This window comes from Bombina bombina, chromosome 6, assembly GCF_027579735.1.
Source record: "Bombina bombina isolate aBomBom1 chromosome 6, aBomBom1.pri, whole genome shotgun sequence".
Taxonomy (NCBI): Eukaryota; Metazoa; Chordata; class Amphibia; order Anura; family Bombinatoridae; genus Bombina; species Bombina bombina.
Genome location: NC_069504.1, coordinates 104,519,489 through 104,546,166, shown reverse-complemented (window position 1 = coordinate 104,546,166; position 26,678 = coordinate 104,519,489). Strand labels below are relative to the sequence as shown.

Below are 26,678 nucleotides of genomic sequence, written 5' to 3'. Positions count from 1 at the left end.
TGTATGTCGCTGGCCTTTTTTTGGGACTTGATTGTTTTATAGCGCGGTCTTGCCACCAGCATTGAGACTGCTCTGTTCCACAAAGCCTGCTGGAGGGAGGGCATTAATAGCGTGTTCTTGCTAGACGTGTGCTATTATGTCCTGAAAAAAACCTTAACGACCAGTGACATACAGGGTACATTGTGGTCATTAAGGGGTTAATATACTTTTAACCTCTGTGATTATCTTGTATCTAAGCCTCTGCAAACTGCCCCTTTATTTCAGTTCTTTTGACAGACTTGCAGTTTAGCCAATCGGTGCCTGCTCCCAGATAACTTCACGTGCGCGAGCACAGTGTTATCTATATGAAATACATGAACTAACGCCCTCTAGCGGTGAAAAACTGTTAAAATGCATTCTGAAGACAGAGCTTTTAACCACCCTTAAAAATCTGCCCTCAGGCAAAAGTCCAGGCCCTGATGGATTTTTCGTCGCCTATTATAAAAAATTTGCACCTAGCTTACTCCCACGGTTATGTACCTTGTTTAACTTAGTAGACCAGGATCATCCCTTCCTCCCCCCTATGCTAGAGGCACATATTTCGGTGATCCCTAAACCCGGCAAACCCACAGATAGCCCCTCTAACTACCGACCTATCTCGCTTCTAAACGTAGACATCAAGCTTTATGCAAAACTCATAGCCTCCAGACTTAACAAGGTTCTCCCGCACTTAATCCACATAAATCAAGTAGGTTTTGTCCCCCGTAGAGAGGCGCGAGATAATACTATTAAAATCTTAAATTTAATTGAATACACCCAGTCGCAAAATATCCCCTCTATCTTCCTGGCCATAGATGCCGAAAAGGCCTTCGACAGGCTAGATTGGCTGTTCCTCAGGTCTACACTATCTCGATTTGGCCTTGGGGAGAGACTCATTGAGAAAATCTTCGCCCTATATCAGTCGCCAAAAGCCCGCATTAAGCTAAATGACTCTCTGTCAGATGCGTTCCCCATACTAAATGGAACGAGACAAGGCTGTCCCCTATCTCCCATATTGTTTATTTTGGCCATGGAAGTCTTAGCCTCTAATGTTAGGAAGGAAGAAAGGGTTTGCGGAGTCCATATAGCGGATACACAATATAAATTAACACTCTACGCGGACGACATCCTTTTCTCACTGACCTCCCCCACACAATCCCTACAGGCATTGATGCCGATTATAGAAATATATAGTGCCCTCTCTAATTTTAGAATAAATATGCAAAAATCCGAGTTCCTGGACATCGGCATTTCCGAACAGATTTCCCAGCAGATCACCAACCAATATCAATTCCGGCCAAATCATATCTCTATAAAATATTTAGGGATAAACTTAACGACCTCGAGAGACTCCCTATACCGCTTAAACCACCAACACCTTCTAGACTCCATCAGGACAGAGATGGGGGCTTGGCGTAATAAACACCTCTCATGGCTTGGTAGAATTCAGGCCTTCAAAATGAGTATTCTGCCTCGCTTCTTATATATGTTTCAGACGTTGCCCATTCAACCTCCTACGCAATACATACACACAGCACAATCTTTCATAAATGGTTTTATTTGGGCCCATAAACGCCCTAGAATAGCTAAAAACATTCTCTACAGGAACAGAGTTAATGGGGGTCTTGGTGTGCCAAACCTTTTGCTATACTTGCAGGCAGCGCAATTGACTAGAATGATTGATTGGTGCAAAAATAGCACGGACAAAGAATGGGTTAAGCTCGAGCATGACCTATCCAGTTCTAGAAGTCTGGGGTCCATGTGTTGGATATACAGACAGCACAGGACTTTACCGCCACTTACCCCTTCGCTAGTTTCCGATACACTCTCCACATGGGACTGTCTCACGAGATCTCCTAAAGGCATTTCTACTATTCCCTCACCTTTAACCCCTCTACTACATAACAAAGACTTTCCCCCACTACTCCAGAAACGGTCAGACGACATATACACGCTAGCAGCAGGCCTATCTTGTCATTCAGTTTTAGATAGAGGTACCATTTTACAGAAAACTGCTCTTGCGGACAAAAACATCACTTTTTTTAGCAGGTGGTTTGAATATTTGCAATTATCCCACTTCCTCTCTAGTCATAAAGACAAACCCAACTTGACCAGAGGCCTAAATCCGTTCGAAACACTCTGTCATTCTCCACAACTAACAAGGGGCACACTTTCCCAGATTTATAAAATCCTCATTGCCCTACACTCCAACAACTTACCGCAATACACAAAAGCTTGGGAAGCTGAACTGGGATCTGAGATTCCTTCTGAAACTTGGAACATTATATTCCAACAAATGGGAAAGGCTCCCTCTTCAATGAGCATCACAGAAACAAATTTAAAGCTCCTTGAAAGATGGTATCTCCACCCCAGTAGGCTTGCTAGGATTTACCCTCACTCTGACCCACTATGCTGGAGGGACTGTAAACAAACAGGAACACTTCTTCATATTTGGTGGGATTGCCCCACACTTCAACCCTTCTGGCATGACATACATAGAGAAATTCAAAGGGTTCTCTCCATAGACATCCCTTTTGACCCCCTAACACTTTTATTTAATAAACCGCCTAAGATCAAATGCAAGTATAGACAGGTCTTATTATACATTATGCTAAGCGGTGCAAAACAATTGATCCCTAGATTATGGAAACAGCGTAGCATTCCTACCCAGAGAGATTGGACACAAAATGTCACACTCCTTCTGTCCCTTGAAAGGTTCCATTATCAGAAAACGAATAGGATGGACTTCTATTGTGCAATGTCCTTTTTCTGGGAAACATACACCTACACACACGTTAGGACACCATCTTAACTCACTAATCCCAGCAGCGGGACCCCCTACTGACCTAAAAGCTGACCTAAAAGCTCTCCTAGATGTTGGAAAACAAGAATGACCCAGATGGGGTTCTGCCTTGGGCCTGCGCCTCGTCCTATTCCTGGAAAATGTACTTCTGTTTTTTACTTATTACTTCATTGACTGCATCTTTTCCCTAAGAATGTTTAAAAAAGTAAGACTTCTCTAACAATGTGCCTGTTGCGTAGCAAAGTTTCTTTGTTTGGTGGAAGCTTTCCCCACATGTTTTGGAAAAAAGAAAAACTTTACAAGCTGTTCTGTTAAATGGCAATATTTTGACTTTCCGGAGTTTGCAATGCCATGATCAATTGATAACACTAGACTGTATTGATCCAGCCTCATGTTTCCTCTTTTCTTATCACTACTGTATCACGCCGGATTCAATCCATGGCAATTGTAAAACACTTAACTATTTCAATAAAGCTTGTTAAAAAAAAAAAAAAAAAAAAAAAAAAAAAAAAAATGCATTCTGAAAAGAGGTGGCCTTCAAGGTCTAAGAAATTAGCATATGAACCTCCTAGATAAGCTTTCAACTAAGAATACCAAGAGAACAAAGCAAAATTGGTGATAAAAGTAAATTGGAAAATTGTTTAAAATGACATGCTCTATCTGAATCATGAAAGTTTTTTTTGGCCTAGACTGTCCCTTTAAGAAATTGTATTTAACTTTTTGTCACTTTATGCCAAAGTTCTAGGCAGCGTTTAAAGGTATCAGAACACCCTGCATTTATTCTATAAAAGGATTATTTTTTTTTGCTTGAAAATGTGCATATTATTTTGTAGAATAGTATTTAATCCCATCATGTGCAAAGTATTATGAATACAAGTGTAAAGTTAGATGTGATTCAGTCTTCTGTAAATCTAGATGTGAATAGCCATTGGGCAATAGTAAGCAATTTTTAAAAAAATTTTTTTATTTTATTAATAGGCAGACAGAGTTAACAATGTAAATAAACTTGACACTCTATTGCATGATGTATAAAATAAAGATACTCTCCATGGTAAGATCACAATAAAATAAAGAAACACATGCAGGTCAAGAAAGGTAAAAGATAAGGGAGATAAGTCTTTTTAAACCATAGTCCATAAGTCTTCACCCTATAATCAGGGCAATATAGGATGATATTGTATGACTGGTAGTAGCTCAGATAAGGTGGCATGCGGCAGGAAGGAGGGTGACACCTGAGGCAGCGAGGACCCCTCCAAATGAGCATTCGAAAAGTGCTGAGTGCCCAATTTCCAATCCAGTGCAAACTTTGCTAGGGAAGCCCAATTATAATAAAGGAGATTTGGTAGGCCCAGTCCCCCCTTCGAGTAAGGTAGATATAGCTTATGTATGCCTATCCTAGGTTTGCCACCCCTCCAGAGAAAAGTGGGAAACATGCTGTTGAGAAGTAATACATCTTTCCGTCGTAACAGAAGGGGGAGCATCTGCATTGGAAATAGGAGCCTAGGCAGCACCATCAACTTAACAATATGTTCTCTACCTATCAGGGAGAGCGGTAGGTTCTGCCAGGCGGTCAGGTCAATCCTAGCTTGCTGAATTATAGGGGTTATGTTTTGTTGGTACCATTGTTGCGGGTTGACTGATATGTGAATGCCTAGATAGGTTAAATGAGTGTTTACAGTACGAAAAGGGTACAGTGTGGCTACATGTTGTTTTGCGATTCAACCATAGGATCTCGGACTTTGAAACATTTATCCTATAGCCAGAGAATTCTCCAAATAGTTGAATCGAATCTAGTATTATTGGGACATAAATTTGTGGGTCTGATATGAAAAGGAGCATGTCATCCGCGTAAAGGGCAATTTGAAATTTGTGGGAGTTCAGATTAATACCAGGGAAGACTGTTCGCAGGTAGATTGCTAGGGGCTCCAGCGCTAAATTAAAAAGGAGTGGGGAAAGAGCAGCCCTGATGAGCTCCCCTCTGAAGATGTACCGGTGGGGAGTATAGGTTATTAATTAGTAAATAAGCAACAGGGTTAAAGTAAACACTTTTAAGGAAAGAGATGAAGTGGCCTGATATTCCGAAATTTTCCATAGAGAGAAAAAGGTGTCCAAGGACAGCAGGAAGGCCCCTGGGAGAGCATGAATTGTCCCATCTCACTTTGCCAGCCAATAATGGGTCACTGCATGAAGTACCCTTCGGATGTTAGCAACCGAAGACCGATTGGTGGTGAAGCCCATTTGATCCGGGTGCAAAACATGTGGGAGAATATATTTCAATCGGTTGGCCAGGAGTTTCGGCAGTAACTTGTAATTAACGTTTAAGAGGGATATGGGTCTATACGAATCAGGGAGAGTGGGGTCTCTACCTAGTTTATGTATAATCGTAATGTTCGCAGCAGAAAAATTATTGTAAGGGATAGTTTGTTTTGTGAAGTAGTGACCAAATAGTGTGGTTAGCGCTGGGGAAATGTGATCAGACAGAAGTCTATAGAATTCGGTAGGGAGGCCGTCTGGGCCAGGAGTTTTCCCGAGAGCAAGTGTTTTAATTGTTTGTTTAATCTCATCTTGGGATATTGGGGTGTTCAGGTTATTAATTTGTTCAGTGGTTAGTTTGGGAAGGGTAATTTTATCCCAGAATATTCTCTGGGCATCTTCTTGGGCTGGTTGCGACTGATATAGCTTAGAATAATAGTCTGCAAATACTGACACTATTTCTGGGCCCTATTTCTTGGCCCTGTCTCCTAATAGCTGGGACCCCTCTGTTTGCCTTTTTAATTTTAACCAAAGAAGCCAGGAATTTCCAGGATCTATTGCCGTGCCTCAAAAACTTTCCCTGATTTCCATTTCTCCAACATAGGTGTGTCCGGTCCACGGCGTCATCCTTACTTGTGGGATATTCTCTTCCCCAACAGGAAATGGCAAAGAGCCCAGCAAAGCTGGTCACATGATCCCTCCTAGGCTCCGCCTACCCCAGTCATTCTCTTTGCCGTTGTACAGGCAACATCTCCACGGAGATGGCTTAGAGTTTTTTAGTGTTTAACTGTAGTTTTTATTATTCAATCAAGAGTTTGTTATTTTAAAATAGTGCTGGTATGTACTATTTACTCTGAAACAGAAAAGAGATGAAGATTTCTGTTTGTAAGAGGAAAATGATTTTAGCAACCGTTACTAAAATCGATGGCTGTTCCACACAGGACTGTTGAGAGGAATTAACTTCAGTTGGGGGAACAGTGAACAGACTTTTGCTGCTTGAGGTATGACACATTCTAACAAGACGATGTAATGCTGGAAGCTGTCATTTTCCCTATGGGATCCGGTAAGCCATTTTTATTACAGACAGTAAATAAGGGCTTCACAAGGGCTTTTTAAGACTGTAGGCATTTTCTGGGCTAAATCGATATATATATAAACATATTTTATACTCCATAGCCTTGAGGAATTATTTTAATCTTGGGAATTTTGTAAAATAACCGGCAGGCACTGTATTGGACACCTTATTCTCTAGGGGCTTTCCCTAATCATAGGCAGAGTCTCATTTTCGCGCCTGTATTGCGCACTTGTTTTTGAGAAGCATGACATGCAGATGCATGTGTGAGGAGCTCTGATACATAGAAAAGACTTTCTGAAGGCGTCATTTGGTATCGTATTCCCCTTTGGGCTTGGTTGGGTCTCAGCAAAGCAGATACCAGGGACTGTAAAGGGGTTAAATATAAAAACGGCTCCGGTTCCGTTATTTTAAGGGTTAAAGCTTCCAAATTTGGTGTGCAATACTTTTAAGGCTTTAAGACACTGTGGTGAAATTTTGGTGAATTTTGAACAATTCCTTCATACTTTTTCACAATCGCAGTAATAAAGTGTGTTCAGTTTAAAATTTAAAGTGACAGTAACGGTTTTATTTTAAAACGTTTTTTGTACTTTGTTATCAAGTTTATGCCTGTTTAACATGTCTGAACTGCCAGATAGACTGTGTTCTGAATGTGGGGAAGCCAAGGTTCCTTCTCATTTAAATAAATGTGATTTATGTGACACAAAATTTAGAGAAAATGATGCCCAAGATGATTCCTCAAGTGAGGGGAGTAAGCATGGTACTGCATCATCCCCTCCTTCGTCTACACCAGTCTTGCCCACACAGGAGGCCCCTAGTACATCTAGCGCGCCAATACTCCTTACTATGCAACAATTAACGGCTGTAATGGATAATTCTATCAAAAACATTTTAGCCAAAATGCCCACTTATCAGCGAAAGCGTGACTGCTCTGTTTTAGAAAATACTGAAGAGCATGAGGACGCTGATGATATTGTTTCTGAAGGGCCCCTACACCAGTCTGAGGGGGCCAGGGAGGTTTTGTCTGAGGGAGAAATTTCAGATTCAGGGAAAATTTCTCAACAAGCTGAACCTGATGTGATTACATTTAAATTTAAGTTGGAACATCTCCGCGCTCTGCTTAAGGAGGTGTTATCCACTCTGGATGATTGTGAGAATTTGGTCATCCCAGAGAAACTATGTAAAATGGACAAGTTCCTAGAGGTCCCGGGGCCCCCCGAAGCTTTTCCTATACCCAAGCGGGTGGCGGACATTGTAAATAAAGAATGGGAAAGGCCCGGTATACCTTTCGTCCCTCCCCCCATATTTAAAAAATTGTTTCCTATGGTCGACCCCAGAAAGGACTTATGGCAGACAGTCCCCAAGGTCGAGGGGGCGGTTTCTACTCTAAACAAACGCACCACTATACCCATAGAAGATAGTTGTGCTTTCAAAGATCCTATGGATAAAAAATTAGAAGGTTTGCTTAAAAAGATGTTTGTTCAGCAAGGTTACCTTCTACAACCAATTTCATGCATTGTCCCTGTCACTACAGCCGCGTGTTTCTGGTTCGATGAGCTAGAAAAGGCGATCACTAGTAATTCTCCTTCTTATGAGGAGATTATGGACAGAATCCGTGCTCTCAAATTGGCTAATTCTTTCACCCTAGACGCCACTTTGCAATTGGCTAGGTTAGCGGCGAAAAATTCTGGGTTTGCTATTGTGGCGCGCAGAGCGCTTTGGTTAAAATCTTGGTCAGCGGATGCGTCTTCCAAGAACAAATTGCTTAACATTCCTTTCAAGGGGAAAACGCTGTTTGGCCCTGACTTGAAAGAGATTATCTCTGATATCACTGGGGGCAAGGGCCACGCCCTTCCTCAGGATAGGTCTTTCAAGGCCAAAAATAAACCTAATTTTCGTCCCTTTCGTAGAAATGGACCAGCCCCAAGTGCTACGTCCTCTAAGCAAGAGGGTAATACTTCTCAAGCCAAGCCAGCCTGGAGACCAATGCAAGGCTGGAACAAGGGAAAGCAGGCCAAGAAACCTGCCACTGCTACCAAGACAGCATGAGATGTTGGCCCCCGATCCGGGACCGGATCTGGTGGGGGGCAGACTCTCTCTCTTCGCTCAGGCTTGGGCAAGAGATGTTCTGGATCCTTGGGCGCTAGAAATAGTCTCCCAAGGTTATCTTCTGGAATTCAAGGGGCTTCCCCCAAGGGGGAGGTTCCACAGGTCTCAATTGTCTTCAGACCACATAAAAAAACAGGCATTCTTACATTGTGTAGAAGACCTGTTAAAAATGGGAGTGATTCATCCTGTTCCATTAGGAGAACAAGGGATGGGGTTCTACTCCAATCTGTTCATAGTTCCCAAAAAAGAGGGAACGTTCAGACCAATCTTAGATCTCAAGATCCTAAACAAGTTTCTCAAGGTTCCATCGTTCAAAATGGAAACCATTCGAACAATTCTTCCTTCCATCCAGGAAGGTCAATTCATGACCACGGTGGATTTAAAGGATGCGTATCTACATATTCCTATCCACAAGGAACATCATCGGTTCCTAAGGTTCGCATTCCTGGACAAGCATTACCAGTTCGTGGCACTTCCGTTCGGATTAGCCACTGCTCCAAGGATTTTCACAAAGGTACTAGGGTCCCTTCTAGCGGTGCTAAGACCAAGGGGCATTGCAGTAGTACCTTACTTGGACGACATTCTGATTCAAGCGTCGTCCCTTCCTCTAGCAAAGGTTCACACGGACATTGTCCTGGCCTTTCTCAGATCTCACGGATGGAAAGTGAACGTAGAAAAGAGTTCTCTATCTCCGTCAACGAGGGTTCCCTTCTTGGGAACAATAATAGACTCCTTAGAAATGAGGATTTTTCTGACAGAAGCCAGAAAAACAAAACTTCTAAACTCTTGTCAAATACTTCATTCCGTTCCTCTTCCTTCCATAGCGCAGTGCATGGAAGTAATAGGTTTGATGGTAGCGGCAATGGACATAGTTCCTTTTGCGCGCATTCATCTAAGACCATTACAACTGTGCATGCTCAGTCAGTGGAATGGGGACTATACAGACTTGTCTCCGACGATACAAGTAAATCAGAGGACCAGAGATTCACTCCGTTGGTGGCTGTCCCTGGACAACCTGTCACAGGGGATGAGCTTCCGCAGACCAGAGTGGGTCATTGTCACGACCGACGCCAGTCTGATGGGCTGGGGCGCGGTCTGGGGACCCCTGAAAGCTCAGGGTCTTTGGTCTCGGGAAGAATCTCTTCTACCGATAAATATTCTGGAACTGAGAGCGATACTCAATGCTCTCAAGGCTTGGCCTCAGCTAGCAAAGGCCAAGTTCATACGGTTTCAATCAGACAACATGACGACTGTTGCGTACATCAACCATCAGGGGGGAACAAGGAGTTCCCTGGCGATGGAAGAAGTGACCAAAATCATTCAATGGGCGGAGACTCACTCCTGCCACTTGTCTGCAATCCACATCCCAGGAGTGGAAAATTGGGAAGCGGATTTTCTGAGTCGTCAGACATTACATCCGGGGGAGTGGGAACTCCATCCGGAAATCTTTGCCCAAATTACTTAACTGTGGGGCATTCCAGACATGGATCTGATGGCCTCTCGTCAGAACTTCAAGGTTCCTTGCTACGGGTCCAGATCCAGGGATCCCAAGGCGACTCTAGTAGATGCACTAGTAGCACCTTGGACCTTCAAACTAGCTTATGTATTCCCGCCGTTTCCTCTCATCCCCAGGCTGGTAGCCAGGATCAATCAGGAGAGGGCATCAGTGATCTTGATAGCTCCTGCGTGGCCACGCAGGACTTGGTATGCAGACCTGGTGAATATGTCATCGGCTCCACCATGGAAGCTACCTTTGAGACGAGACCTTCTTGTTCAAGGTCCGTTCGAACATCCGAATCTGGTCTCACTCCAACTGACTGCTTGGAGATTGAACGCTTGATCTTATCAAAGCGAGGGTTCTCAGATTCTGTTATTGATACTCTTGTTCAGGCCAGAAAGCCTGTAACTAGAAAAATTTACCACAAAATATGGAAAAAATATATCTGTTGGTGTGAATCTAAAGGATTCCCTTGGGACAAGGTAAAAATTCCTAAGATTCTATCCTTTCTTCAAGAAGGATTGGAAAAAGGATTATCTGCAAGTTCCTTGAAGGGACAGATTTCTGCCTTGTCTGTGTTACTTCACAAAAAGCTGGCAGCTGTGCCAGATGTTCAAGCCTTTGTTCAGGCTCTGGTTAGAATCAAGCCTGTTTACAAACCTTTGACTCCTCCTTGGAGTCTCAATTTAGTTCTTTCAGTTCTTCAGGGGGTTCCGTTTGAACCCTTACATTCCGTTGATATTAAGTTATTATCTTGGAAAGTTTTGTTTTTGGTTGCAATTTCTTCTGCTAGAAGAGTTTCAGAATTATCTGCTCTGCAGTGTTCTCCTCCTTATCTGGTGTTCCATGCAGATAAGGTGGTTTTACGTACTAAACCTGGTTTTCTTCCGAAAGTTGTTTCTAACAAAAACATTAACCAGGAGATAGTAGTGCCTTCTTTGTGTCCGAATCCAGTTTCAAAGAAGGAACGTTTGTTGCACAATTTGGATGTTGTTCGCGCTCTAAAATTCTATTTAGATGCTACAAAGGATTTTAGACAAACATCTTCCTTGTTTGTTGTTTATTCTGGTAAAAGGAGAGGTCAAAAAGCAACTTCTACCTCTCTCTCTTTTTGGATTAAAAGCATCATCAGATTGGCTTATGAGACTGCCGGACGGCAGCCTCCTGAAAGAATCACAGCTCATTCCACTAGGGCTGTGGCTTCCACATGGGCCTTCAAGAACGAGGCTTCTGTTGATCAGATATGTAAGGCAGCGACTTGGTCTTCACTGCACACTTTTACCAAATTTTACAAGTTTGATACTTTTGCTTCTTCTGAGGCTATTTTTGGGAGAAAGGTTTTGCAAGCCGTGGTGCCTTCCATTTAGGTGACCTGATTTGCTCCCTCCCTTCATCCGTGTCCTAAAGCTTTGGTATTGGTTCCCACAAGTAAGGATGACGCCGTGGACCGGACACACCTATGTTGGAGAAAACAGAATTTATGTTTACCTGATAAATTACTTTCTCCAACGGTGTGTCCGGTCCACGGCCCGCCCTGGTTTTTTAATCAGGTCTGATAATTTATTTTCTTTAACTACAGTCACCACGGTATCATATGGTTTCTCCTATGCAAATATTCCTCCTTTACGTCGGTCGAATGACTGGGGTAGGCGGAGCCTAGGAGGGATCATGTGACCAGCTTTGCTGGGCTCTTTGCCATTTCCTGTTGGGGAAGAGAATATCCCACAAGTAAGGATGACGCCGTGGACCGGACACACCGTTGGAGAAAGTAATTTATCAGGTAAACATAAATTCTGTTTTTCTTGACATATCGTGTTTTGCAACAGAAAGGTGACCCTCTCCTTCCTTGCCACAAAATAGGAGCACCTATTGGTTGGGGTAGGATACTGGCAATATATGTGCTTGACAGTTGTGTATTATAGTGTTCCTCTCTGCTATTTTGAAGGCGTCTATGTTTAGTAAGGTGTGCCATTTTGTCACTCCTGAGGACCGCCTTGGTCATCTCCCAAAAAACATCTGGCGTCTCTAAGTGTAATCTATTATTACCTACAAAGTCGTCCGACTGTGTTGTCAGGTACATATTAAAGTAAGGGTATTTAATGAGGTGGACTGGAAAGTGAAACACTCGTTTGTTATTGGGTTTTGGGGATTGTAAGAGAGTCATAGATATAGGGGCATGATCCGAGATTGTAATAATGTTATAAATCTTAGTGTCAGTAGCTCCAAGGAGCTTGAGGTAAGAAAGAGATCAATCCGGGACAGCGTGTTTTGTGCCCGAGAGGCAGAGGTAAAATCCCTATCTGTAGGGTTTTGTCTCCTTTGATTAGGACCATAAACATTGCACAAAGTGTACCTATCTCCCTGAGATTTCAGTTTAACGATTATAAACCTTCCCTTTGCAGATTTGATATTCTAAGTCCTTGTGAATTACTATAAGGAGCACTAAGAACCTCTGAGATCCATTTAGCTTTTAGTTTATCGTGTTCAGGGGCATTAAGATGAGTCTCCTGCAGAAACATGATGAGAGCCTGGGACTTCCTCAGATGTGTTAGGATAGTTTTCCTTTTAATAGGGGAGTTAATCCCCCCCACATTCCAAGAAAGAATCTTCACTGACATCTAAAGGCCAATAGAGATATATACAGAAAATGACATAAACAATATCGATTTACAATAAAAGCAGGGACTAAAATCCCACAGCAATCTCTAAGGGGACTTCTGGAACATGGCTTTTCAGCGTGATTTAAAATGAAACTGGAGTTATGTGTTTCCCAAAATGCAATCACAAAAAGGAATGTGGAGAAATAGCAATAGTGATGACTTCCATTACTGTTGGATTTACAGCTTACAACTAAAAACATCATGAAATACGATAACCATAACAGAAAAACAGTACATAACAATAACCATTTCCGACCCAGCTTACCTGGTTTTCAATAGGAATCAATGGGAGTCTGAAAGCAGCGAAAGCTCATGTTCGCTGCTGCCCGATATCCCTTTGATTCCTATGGGAGAATAAAAGTTATATTTACACCTAACACCCTAACATGTACCCCGAGTCTAAACACCCCTAATCTGCCACCCCCTACACCTACATTATACTTATTAACCCCTAATCTGCCGGCCCTACACCGCTGCCACCTACATTATACTTATTAACCCCTAATCTGCCGTCCCTACACCGCTGCCACCTACATTCTACTTATTAACCCCTAATATGCCGCCCCTACACCGCCGCCACCTACATTTTACTTATTAACCCCTAATCTGCCGCCGCCACCTACATTATACTTATTAACCCCTAATCTGCCGGCCCTACATCACCGCCACCTACATTATACTTATTAACCCCTAATCTGCCGACACTACACCGCTGCCACCTACATTATACTTATTAACCCCTAATCTGCCGGCCCTACACCGCTGCCACCTACATTATACTTATTAACCCCTAATCTGCCGCCACCTACATTATACTTATTAACCCCTAATCTGCCGCCCCTACACCGCTGCCACCTACATTATACTTATTAACCCCTAATCTGCCGGCCCTACATTACACTTATTAACCCCTAATCTGCCGGCCCTACACCGCCGCCACCTACATTTTACTTATTAACCCCTAATCTGCCGCCCCTACACCGCCGCCACCTACATTATACTTATTAACCCCTAATCTGCCGCCCCAACATCGCCGCCACCTACATTATACTTCTTAACCCCTAATCTGCCGGCCCTACACCACTGCCACCTACATTTTACTTATTAACCCCTAATCTGCCGCCCCTACACCGCCACCTACATTATACTTATTAACTCCTAATCTGCCAGCCCTACATTATACTTATTAACCCCTAATTTGCCGGCCCTACATCGCCGCCACCTACATTTTACTTATTAACCCCTAATCTGCCGCCGCCACCTACATTATACTTATTAACCAATAATCTGCCGGCCCTACATTACCGCCACCTATATTATACTTATTAACCCCTAATCTGCCGGCCCTACACCGCTGCCACCTACATTTTACTTATTAACCCCTAATCTACCGCCGCCACCTACATTATACTTATTAACCAATAATCTGCCGACCCTACACCGCTGCCACCTACATTATACTTATTAACCCCTAATCTGCCGGCCCTACACCGCTGCCACCTACATTATACTTATTAACCCCTAATCTGCCACCCCTACACCGCCGCCACCTACATTATACTTATTAACCCCTAATCTGCCGCCCCTACACCGCCGCCACCTACATTATACTTATTAACCCCTAATCTGCCGGCCCTACATTATACTTATTAACCCCTAATCTGCCGGCCCTACACCGCCGCCACCTACATTTTACTTATTAACCCCTAATCTGCCGCCCCTACACCGCCACCACCTACATTATACTTATTAACCCCTAATCTGCTGGCCCTACACCGCCGCCACCTACATTATACTTTTTAACCCCTAATCTGCCGGCCCTACATTATACTTATTAACCCCTAATCTGCCGGCCCTACACCGCCGCCACCTACATTTTACTTATTAACCCCTAATCTGCCGCCCCTACACCGCCACCACCTACATTATACTTATTAACCCCTAATCTGCCGGCCCTACACCGCCGCCACCTACATTATACTTATTAACCCCTAATCTGCCAGCCCTACATTATACTTTTTAACCCCTAATCTGCCGGCCCTACACCGCTGCCACCTACATTTTACTTATTAACCCCTAATCTCCCGCCCCTACACCGCCACCTACATTATACTTATTAACCCCTAATCTGCCAGCCCTACATTATACTTATTAACCCCTAATCTGCCGACCCTACATCGCCGCCACCTACATTATACTTATTAACTCCTAATCTGCTGGCCCTACACCGCCGCCACCTACATTATACTTATTAACCCCTAATCTGCCAGCCCTACATTATACTTATTAACCCCTAATCTGCCGGCCCTACACCGCCGCCACCTACATTTTACTTATTAACCCCTAATCTGCTGCCCCTACACCGCCACCTACATTATACTTATTAACCCCTAATCTGCCAGCCCTACATTATACTTATTAACCCCTAATCTGCCGGCCCTACACCGCCGCCACCTACATTTGATTTATTAACCCCCTAATCTGCCGCCCCTACACCGCCGCCACCACCTACATTATACTTATTAACCCCTAATCTGCCAGCCCTACATTATACTTATTAACCCCTAATCTGCCGGCCCTACACCGCCGCCACCTACATTTTACTTATTAACCCCTAAACTTACCTTTAGAATTAAATTAAATTATATTAAACTAATAATTAACCTACCCTAACTATTATACTAAAATTAAATTAAACTATATTAAAATAATAATTAATCTACCCTAACTGTTATACTAAAATTACATTAAGCTACAAATTAAATTAACTATATTATATATTTAAAAACCTAACCCTACAATTAAAAATTACTAAGTTACAAAAAATAACAAACACTAAGTTACAAAAAAAATAAACACTAAGTTACACAAACTAAAAATAAATTTTCAAAGATTTAAACTAATTACACCTAATCTAAGAGCCCTATGAAAATGAAAAAGCCCCCCAAAATAAAAAAACCCTAACCTACAATAAACTAGGGCCTTTTGCGGGGCATTGCCCCAAAGAAATCAGCTCTTTTACCTGTAAATAAAAAATACAAATATCCCCCCAACAGTAAAACCCACCACCCACACAACCAACCCTCCCAAATAAAAACCTAACTAAAAAAACCTAAGCTCCCCATTGCCCTGAAAAGGGCATTGGGATGGGCATTTAGCTCTATTGCAGCCCAAACGCTAATCTAAAACTAAAACCCACCCAATAAACCCTTGGAAAAAAAACACTAACCCTTGAATATCCACTTAGTTTTGAAGATGCGACATCCATCCTCCAAGAAGCCGGCAGAAGTCTTCATCCAAGCCCGCAGAAGTCTTCACCCAGACTGCATCTTCTATCTTCATCCATCCGGCACGGAGCGGCTCCATCTTCCATCCTCTTCTTATGACGCCTTCTTCCCAAATGAAGGTTCCTTTAAATGACGTCATCCAAGATGGCGTCCCTTAGATTCAGATTGGCTGATAGAATTCTATCAGCCAATCGGAATTAAGGTTGCAATCAGCCAAAAGGGTTGAGCTTGCATTCTATTGTCTATTCCAATCATAATGTCACGGTGACCAACAAGATGGCGGCCAGTACTTTTCTGCTTGCGTCATTCCGGGGGTGAGGTTATAGGTAATAAACCTCTCAAACTCCATTATCGCCGGGCTGCGATACCTCCAGGCTGCAAAATAGTGCCAAGAAAAGGTTTGAAAACTAGTGTGGCGGTTATAATTCAATTTCCAGATGTTCGATGTGCACGGAGCTTGCTCTGAACACCGCCATACTCTAGATCCGCCCACTGGAAGTCCCAAAGCAGGCAATTTTATATAACTTTCCAATTTACTTCTATTAACAAAATGTGCACAGTCTTTTTATATTTACACTTTTTGAGTCAGTAGCTTCTACTGAGCATGTGCAAGAATTCACAGAATATACGTATATATGCATTTGTGACTGGCTGATAGTTGTCACATGATACAGGAGGAGTGGAAATAGAGATAACTGAAATTTGTCAGAAAAAAAACTACTACTCATTTGAAGTTCAGACTAAGTGCTATTGCATTGTCTTTTTATCATTCACTTTATTTACTGGTCCTTTAAGTAAAGCTAAGTGTGGATACCCATTGTGCAAAAGAAGATGTGAATATTTGTGTAATTATAGATGTGAATACTCAGCTTTGAGTAAAGCTAAGCTTGAATATTTATTGTGTAATGATAGATGCAAATTACTCAGCATTGAGTAAAGGAAGGTGTGAATACTCTTCGAAAGCTAGAAAGAAATACCGTACTTAGCACTGTTAAGTGTTACTGTTCAGAATTTATTTTTTAAACTGCAGTATATACAAATATTCCTATTAACTTTGTACAGTTAGATGTGCCTACTCAATATTGCGTGAAACTTTTTGCGAATACTCCTAATCATATAGTCTTAGGTGGTTATACTAATATTTATTGTATAAATCTAGATGTAAATACTCAGCTTTGTGTAATTATAGTTGTGAATAGGAATGCCAGGTGTTAAGTATTTAACTGCCCCATAGTTTATCCAGTACAATCTACACAAAAATGCTGGACACATAAATGTAAAGGCCCTCCAATGTCTATGTGCATTGAAAATATGGTCCAAAAATTGCATTTTCTATTATATGTGTTACAGGCAGCCATGGATGTGAAAAATCATTGCCATGTGTGTGTGCTCCTAGCAGTAAAGGGGGTCAAATCACTACTGCACACGTGTGTTACTGGCAACCAAGGGGATAAAATTTTGTGAAAAACAGATATGGTGGAATCAATAGTGGGGACTAAGGTTGAGCTTCTAGGTAGATATTGTGTGACCCCCCCACCTACCCCCTGTGTCCAGTCACCTATCGGTCATACAGTATTTTTATGACACACAGCTAGCAAACCTAGTTGTGAAAATACCCCCTCACATCTAATTCCTCCTCTGTCTCCCACCCTCACTCCGGCTCTTACTCACATATTCAACCTATCCCTTTCTTCTGGCTCATTCCCTGCCTCCTTAAAATATGCATAGGTCACCCCCCATCCTCAAAAAACCCTCCCTTGACCCTAACTCCCCTGCAAACTACCGCCCCATATCACTGCTCCCGCTAGCTTCAAAATTACTTGGAAAAACTAGTTTTCGATCGTCTAACCCAATTCCAGTCCTCCAACTCATTGCTCGACCCCCTGCAATCTGGCTTCCTTCCCCAACACTCAACTGAGACTACCCTCACCATGGTTACTAACGATCTCCTTTCTGCTAAAAACAAAGGCTACTACTCTATACTCATCTTACTTGACCTCTCTGCTGCCTTTGATACTGTTGACCATCCCCTTCTACTATGGACTCTCAGCTCTCTTGGACTCTGTGACACTGCCCTCTCCTGAATTCACTCTTATCTCTCTAACAGATCCTTCTCCATCTCTTTTGCTGGTGACTCCTCCTCTGTATTGCCTCTGTCTGTTGGAGTACCTCAAGGCTCTGTCCTGGGTCCTCTACTCTTCTCTATTTACACTTCTTCACTGGGTAAACTTATCAACAGCTATGGCTTCAGCTATCACCTCTATGCTGATGATACCCAAATCTACCTTTCCACCCCTGCACTCTCTCCTTCTGTCAATTCTCACATCAACGACAGCTTATCTGGCATTTCCTCCAGGATGGCCTCTCACCACCTAAAAATAAACATGTCCAAGACCGAACTACTTCTAATTCCCCCCTCTAACTCTACTCCAGTTTCTAATTTTTCTATCACTGTTGGCGACACCACTATCTCCCCATCACCCCAAGTCTGCTGCCTCAGAGTCACGCTTGACTCAAATCTATCCAATTGCTCTCTTCATCCTGCCGCAACCACATACGCAATATCTCCAAAATGTGTCCGTTTCTGAGTGCTGAAACTACTAAACATAAACAGCTAATCCACTCCCTGGTAATTTCCCGACTTGACTACTGTAACAACTTACTAACTGGCCTCCCTCTCTCCCGCCTCTCTCCCCTCCAATCTATCCTAAATGCATCTGCCAGGCTAATCCACCTCTCTCGACTCTCTGTTTCTGCTGCACCTCTCTGTGAGTCCCTTCACTGGCTCCCCATTCACAACAGAGTTAAATTCAAAATTCTCACCCTGACCTACAAAGCCCTCACCAATGCTGCCCCACCCTACCTGTCCTTACTCATCAACAAATATACTCCTGCTCGCCCCCTAAGATCCAACAATGACCTGCTTCTTGCATCCTCTACCATCACCTCCTCTCATGCTAGACTACAGGACTTCTCTCATGCGGCACCAACCCTCTGGAACGCACTTCCTTGAGCTGTCAGACATGCCCCTAACCTCTCCTCTTTTAAACGTTCCCTAAAGACCTTTCTGTTCAGGAAAGCTTATTACCCGACTTATTAACAAACTAACTTCAATTAACTAACAGTTGCCCTCTATCTCCTCACTAATATCATTCTCACCTCTGCAGTCCCCACCTCCTGTTTCCAATCCTTCTACCCCTCTAGATTGTAAGTTCCCACGGGAATAGGACCCTCAATTCCCCCTGTATTTGTCTGTAATTTTTTGTCTTATCGTATTGTTTCTCAATTGTACTGTTATCCTTGTACCCATGGGCAGCGCTGCAGAATCTGTTGGCGCTTTATAAATAAAGAATAATAATAATAATAATACCCCCTTCATAGTAAATGCTAAGGTGAATAGTCAGCATTTTATAAAAGATAGAGCATACAATTTTAAACAACTTTCCAATTTAATTCTATTATCAAATTTTCTTCATTCTCTTGTTATCCATTGCTGAAGGGACAGCATTGCACTACTGGCAGGAAGCTGAAAATATCTATTTAGCCAATCACAAGAGACAAATGTGAGCAGGCACCAATTAGCATCAGCTCTCACTAGTGTATGATATGTGTGTATTCATTTTTTAACAATGGATACTAAGAGAACAAAGCACATTTGGAAATAGAAGTGAATTTAAAAGTGTCTTAAAATGACCTGCTCTATCTGAATCATGCAAGTTTAATTTTGACTTTCCTATTCCTTTAAAGGGGCACTAGAGTCAGAATTAAACTTTCATAATTTAAATAGAGTATATAATAAAAAAAAAAGAAACAAACTTTCCAATTTACTTTCAATATCAAAGTGTGCACAGTGTTTTTATAGGTATACTTTCTGAGGTACCAGCTCCTACTGAGCATGTGCAAGAGCTTACAGTGTATACATATATTAGTCTCTGACTCACTGATGGCTGTCACATGATACAGGGGCAGGGAAATAAAATGACATTTTTAAATTTGTCAGAAAATAAAATACTGCTCATTTGAAATTAAGAGTATGAGGCCCATTTATCAAGATCCGTATGGAACTTGAGGGCCCGTGTTTCTGGCGAGTATTCAGGCTCGCCAGAAACAGCAGTTATGAAGCAGTGGTCTGAGCAGGCGGACAGGAATCGCCACAATTCAACCCAATCGAGTATGATCGGGTTGATTGACACTTCCCTGCTGGCGGCCAATTGGCCATGAGTCTGCAGGGGGCGGCGTTGCACCAGCAGCTCTTGTGAGCTGCTGGTGCAATGCTGAATACGGAGAGCGTATTGCTTCGCACTGCTGAATACGGAGAGCGTAGTGATTCGCACTGTCGGATCAGGTCCGCAAGACCTTTGATACATAGGCCCCTATGTGTTCTTGCATTGTCTTTTTTTAATGTATTAGTTGATAATGGTATTTTGTTGTATTTAATGGCCCTTTTCCTATAAATGCTGCAATTAGAATACTCATCTGTCGTGGAAACGGCAAAACTGTTGGAATTATCCCAAATCTTCAAGAGGGCATTGTTTAATCCTAATCCAGCAACACTATATCAAGGCCTTTTTCACATATTGTTTTGCCTCAGACTATTAGAGGCATTATATGACTAATTTGTGTATCTTGTGTAGGTCTTTTTACGTCTTTTAAAACCACAAAGGAAAATAGTTTTTATTTATTTTATGAAAATACTAACATTTGTGGGACTTTGGACTGCACTAAATATAGTGATTAATTTTAATTTTCTTTGTTGAACTAGCAATGACAAGTCTAAAATCTAGGAGCCATTTAAAAATAACAAGGAAGCCAGAAATGTGTTTGTATCTCCAACGCAACACACAGGATAGCCAGCATTCACTTAGATCACAGGATAGCCAGCATTCACTTAGATCACAGGATAGCCAGCATTCACTTAGATCACAGGATAGCCAGCATTCACTTAGATCACAGGATAGCCAGCATTCACTTAGATCACAGGATAGCCAGCATTCACTTAGATCACAGGATAGCCAGCATTCACTTAGATCACAGGATAGCCAGCATTCACTTAGATCACAGGATAGCCAGCATTCACTTAGATCACAGGATAGCCAGCATTCACTTAGATCACAGGATAGCCAGCATTCACTTAGATCACAGGATAGCCAGCATTCACTTAGATCAGTTTTTTTTTAAAAGTCACTCAGATAGATTACGAGTTTTCAGCGCTATAGTGAAATTAACGACCGCCACAAAAGCGGCATTATTTCACCTCCCTATAGCGCTGCTATTATAAGTTTACAAAAAGCAGGCTTGTACGGGCGATATGGTGGCGTTGAGCTCCATACCGCACCCAAATACAAGCGCTGCTTTGACATGCTCGTGCATGATTTTCCCATAGACATCAATGGGGAGAGCCGGCAAAAAAGAAGCCTAACACCTGCGATCGCGGAAACAAAAGCTCCGTAATGCAGCCCCATTGATGTCTATGGGGAAATAAAAAGTTATGTTTAAACCTAACACCCTAACATAAAAACCACATCTAAACACCCCTAATCTGCCGCCACCTACATAATGTTATTAACCCCATATCTGCCGCCCTTAACATCGCCGCCACCTAAATAAAACTATTAACCCCTAATCTGCCACTCCCGATATCGCCGCCACCTACATACAGTTATTAACCCCTAATCTGCTGCCCCTAACATTGCCGCCACCTAAATAAACTTATTAACCCCTAATCTGCCGTCCTTAATATCAACGCCACCTACATTAGTTATTAACCCCTAATCTGCTGCCCCAATGTCGCCACCACTATACTAAAGTTATTAACCCCTAAACCTCTAGCCTCCAACATCACTAACACTAAATAAATATATTTACCCCTAAACCTAACCCTAACACCCCCTAACTTAAATATAATTAAAATAAATCTAAATAAACCTTACAATCATTACCTAAATAATTCATATTTAAAACTAAATACTTACCTGTAAAATAAAACCTAAGCTAGCTACAATATTACTAATAGTTATATTGTAGCTATCTTAGGTTTAATTTTTATTTCACAGCTAAGTTTGTATTTATTTTAACTAGGTAGACTAGTTAGTAAATAGTTATTAACTATTTAATAAATACCTAGTTAAAATAAATACATGCGCCTAGATTACGAGTTTTGTCGGTAATGCTGTGCGGTGCTAACGAGCAGTTTATGCTCACCGCTCACCTACAGTCAGCTCTGGTATTACGGGTTTTTACAAACCCAGAGTTAGCCGCAGAAAAGTGAGCGAAGAGCAAAATTTTGCTCCACATCTCACCTCAATACCAGCGCTGCTTACGTTAGCGGTGAATCAATGGGGCAGAGCCGGCTGAAAAAAAAACCTAACACCTGCAAAAAAGCAGCGTTCAGCTCCTAACGCAGCCCCATTGATTCCTATGGGGAAATAAAAGTTATGTCTACACCTAAACCCTAACATGAACCCCGAGCCTAAACACCCCTAATATTACACTTTCTAACCCCTAATCTGCCGCCCCCGACATCGCCGACACCTACATTATATTATTAACCCCCTAATCTGCCGCTCCGGACACCGCTGCCACCTACATTATACTTATAAACCCCTAATCTGCTGCCCCTAACATCGCCGCCACCTACATTATATTTATTAACCCCTACTCTGCGCCCCCAATGTCGCCGCCACCTACCTACATTTATTAAGCCCTAATCTGCTGCCCCCAATGTCGCCGCCACTATATTAAAGTTCTTAACCCCTAAACCTAAGTCTAACCCTAACCCCCCTAACTTAAATATAATTTAAATAAATCTAAATAAAATTACTACAATTAACTAAATAATTCCTATTTAAAACTAAATACTTACCTATAAAATAAACCCTAAGCTAGCTACAATATAACTAATAGTACAATTACACCTAACACTACACTATAATTAAATTAATTCCCTAAATTAACTACAATTAAATACAATTATCTAAGTACGAAAAAAAAACAACTAAATTACAGAAAATAATAAAATAATTACAAGTTTTTTAAACTAATTACACCTTATCTAATCCCCCTAATAAAATAAAAAAGCCCCCCAAAATAATAAAAAGCCCTACCCTATACTAAGTTACGAATAGTCCTTAAAAGGGCCTTTTGCGGGGCATTGCCCCAAAGTAATCAGCTCTTTTACCTGTAAAAAAAAGTACAATACCCCCCCAACATTAAAACCCACCACCCACACAACCAACCCTACTCTAAAACCCACCCAATCCCCCCTTAATAAAACCTAACACTAACCCCTTGAAGATCACCCTACCTTGAGAAGTCTTCACCCAACCGGGCCGAAGTCCTCAATGAAGCCGGGAGAAGTGGTCCTCCAGACAGGCAGAAGTCTTCATCCAAGCCGGTAAGAAGAGGTCCTCCAGACGGGCAGAAGACTTCATCCAGACGGCATCTTCTATCTTCATCCATCCGGCGCGGAGCGGGTCCATCTTCAAGACATCCGACGTGGAGAATCCTCTTCTTTCTTCATCCGACGACTGAATGACGGTTCCTTTAAATGACGTCATCCAAGATGGCGTCCCTTCAATTCCGATTGGCTTATAGAATTCTATCAGCCAATCGGAATTAAGGTAGAAAAAATCCTATTGGCTGATGCAATTGGACTTCTGCCCATCTGGAGGACCTCTTCTTCCCAGCTTGGATGAAGACTTCTGCCCGTATGGAGGACCACTTCGCCCGGCTTCGTTGAGGACTTTGGCCCGGTTGGGTGAAGACTTCTCAAGGTAGGGTGATCTTCAAGGGGTTAGTGTTAAGTTTTATTAAGGGGGGATTGGGTGAGTTTTAGAGTAGGGTTTGGTGTGTGGGTGTTGGGTTTTAATGTTGGGGGGTATTGTACATTTTTTTTACAGGTAAAAGAGCTGATTACTTTGGGGCAATGCCCCGCAAAAGGCCCTTTTAAGGGCTATTTGTAATTCAGTATAGGGTAGGGCTTTTTATTATTTTGGGGGGCTTTTTATTTTATTAGGGGGATTAGATTAGGTGTAATTAGTTTAAAAACTTGTAATTATTTTATTATTTTCTCTAATTTAGTGGGGGGTTTTCTTCGTACTTTAGATAATTGTATTTAATTGTATTTAATTGTAGTTAATTTAGGGAATTAATTTAATTATAGTGTAGTGTTAGGTGTAATTGTAACTTAGGTTAGGTTTTATTTTACAGGTAAATTTGTCTTTATTTTAACTAGGTAGCTATTAAATAGTTAATAACTATTTAATAACTATTCTACCTAATTAAAATAAATACAAAGTTGCCTGTAAAATAAAAATAAATCCTAAGCTAGCTACAATGTAACTATTAGTATTTAGTTTTAAATATGAATAATTTAGTGAATTGTAGTAATTTTATTTATATTTATTTAAATTATATTTAAGTTAGGGGGTGTTAGGGTTAGACTTAGATTTAGGGGTTAATAACTTTAATATAGTGGCGGCGACTAGTGTTTGGGAGGCGGGAGTGCTGCGTTTTATGGGTTAATATATTTATTATAGTGGCTGCGATGTCCGGTTCGGCAGATTAGGGGTTAAAAATGTTATTTTAGTGTTTGGGATGTGGGGGGGCCTCGGTTTAGGGGTTAATAGGTAGTTTATGGGTGTTAGTGAACTTTTTAGCACTGATTGCATCAGCTAATAGGATTTTTTTCCCCTTTAATTTCTATTGGCTGATAGAAATCTTTCAGCCAATAGGAATGTAAGGGACGCCATCTTGGATGACGTCACTTAAAGAGAAACTTAATTTTTCAGCGCCGACCGTAAGAAGAAGATGCTCTGTGCCGGATGTCTTGAAGATCGACCCGCTCGGCGCCGGATGGAAGAAGATAGAAGATGCCGTCTGAATGAAAACTTCTTCTTGCTTGGATGAGGACTTCGGCGGATGGATGAAGATGGATGTCCGGACTTCGATAACTGTAAGTGGATCGTCGGGGTTAGTGTTAGGTTTTTTTTAAGGTTTTTTTTTTGTGTTTTTTTTTTTTTTTTAGCTTAGGGTTTTGGGCAATGTAAAAGAGCTAAATGCCCTTTCAAGGACAATGCCCATGCAAATGCCCTTTTTTAGGGCAATGGTTTGCTTAGGTTTATTTAGATAGGGTTTTTATTTGGGGGGGTTGGTTGGGTGGGTGGTGGGTTTTACTGTTGGGGGGTGTTTGTATTTTTACAGGTAAAAGAGCTGATTTCTTTGGGGAAATGCCCAGCAAAAGGCCATTTGCAGTTTAGTGTAGGCTAGGGTTTTTTTTTTTTTAATTTGGGAGGGGGAGCTTTTTTATTTTGATAGGGCTATTAGATTAGGAGTAATTCGTTTTTATTTTTGATAATTTAGTTGTTGTTTTTTTGTAATTTAGTAAATTGTATTTTATTAATTTAATTTATTTCATTTTATTGTAATGTTAGTTTTTAATGTGTCAGGTTAGGTTTTATTTTACAGGTAACTTTGTATTTATTTTAACTAGGTAGTTAGTAAATAGTTAATAACTATTTACTAACTAGTCTACCTAGTTAAAATAAATACAAACTTACCTGTAAAATAAAAATAAAACCTAAGATAGCTACAATGTAACTAATAGTTATTTTGTAGCTAGCTTAGATTTTTTTTACAGGTAAGTTTGTATTTAGTTTTAAATATAAATTATTTAGTTAATAATTGTAAGGTTTATTTAGATTTATTTTAATTATTTTTAAGTTAGGGGGGGTTAGGCTTAGGGTTACGTTAGGGTTATGTTAGGATTAGGGGTTAATATATTTATGTAGAGTTAGTGATGTGGGAGGTCAGAGGTTTAGTGGTTAACAGTTTATTTTAGTATATTTTGTTGTGGGGGGCTTGCGGTTTAGTGGTTATTAGGTTTATTATAGTGGCGGTGTGGGCGGACGGCAGATTAGGGGTTAATAATCTTTAAATAGTGTTTGCGATGCAGGATGGTGGTGTTTTAATGGTAAATAGGTTTATTATAGTGGCGACGAAATCAAGAAGCAGCGGTATGGGGTTAATAAATTTGAATAGTGGCGGTGAGGTCCGGAACAGAAGATTAGGGGTTAATACATTTATTATAGTGTTTGCAATGCGGGAGGGCCTCGGTTTAGGGGTTAATAGGTAGTTTATGGGTGTTAGTGTACTTTGTAACACTTTAGTTACGAGTTTTATGGTACAGCTTTGTAACGTAAAACTCATAACTACTGACTTTAGATGGCGATTCAGATCTTGTCGGTTATATGATGTACCGCTCACTTTTTGGCATCCCAGGCAAACTCGTACCAGCACTATGAAAGTCACATTGAAAAAGGACTTTTTTAAAAGTGTGATACTGATGTTGCGTAACGGCCAAAAAGATGTGCGGTACACCTATACCTACAAGACTTGTAATAGCAGCGTTATGAAGCATAACGATGCTTTTTAAATCATAACGCAAAACTCGTAATATAGTTGTTAGGTAGTAGACCTCCTATCTGAGAGCACCCCCCATAGTAGATGTTATTTTATTTTTTTCTTTAAAGAAATTTGTAATATTTATTTTTGGAAATGAATATCTGATTCAGGGATCACACACTGCTCAACCAAAAGACTGTTTCACTCACGTCTGAATTTGCACTTGTTACTTTGTAACTTCTGTGTTAAATGCAAGTTACTGATCAAGACAACAAACAATGCAGTCTCTGAGCAATCTATGAAACTTAAATTCCTGCTTTTTCAAGTAAAGATACCAAGAGAATGAAGAAAAATTGATAATAGGAGTAAATTAGAAAGTTGTTTAAAATTGCATGTTCTATATCTGAATCATAAAAAAATTAAAATGTGTGTTTCATATCCCTTTAAGGTTGCATGATTTAGCAACACATGGATGTGCAAAAGCATAAAGATACAACAGATTAATCCTGACGACAAAAGTAGCACTGGCTTTATTTTGGGTTAACAGGAGCAACCCCTTGTGCCATGTTGCAAAACA

General features: G+C 41.3%; 1 protein-coding gene across 1 annotated transcript in view; it reads left to right on the top strand.

Annotated features, from left to right (window-relative positions):
* Positions 1-26,678, top strand: part of FBXL13 (F-box and leucine rich repeat protein 13) — a 478,799-nt gene that overhangs the window by 161,645 nt on the left and 290,476 nt on the right. The window lies entirely within an intron of this gene.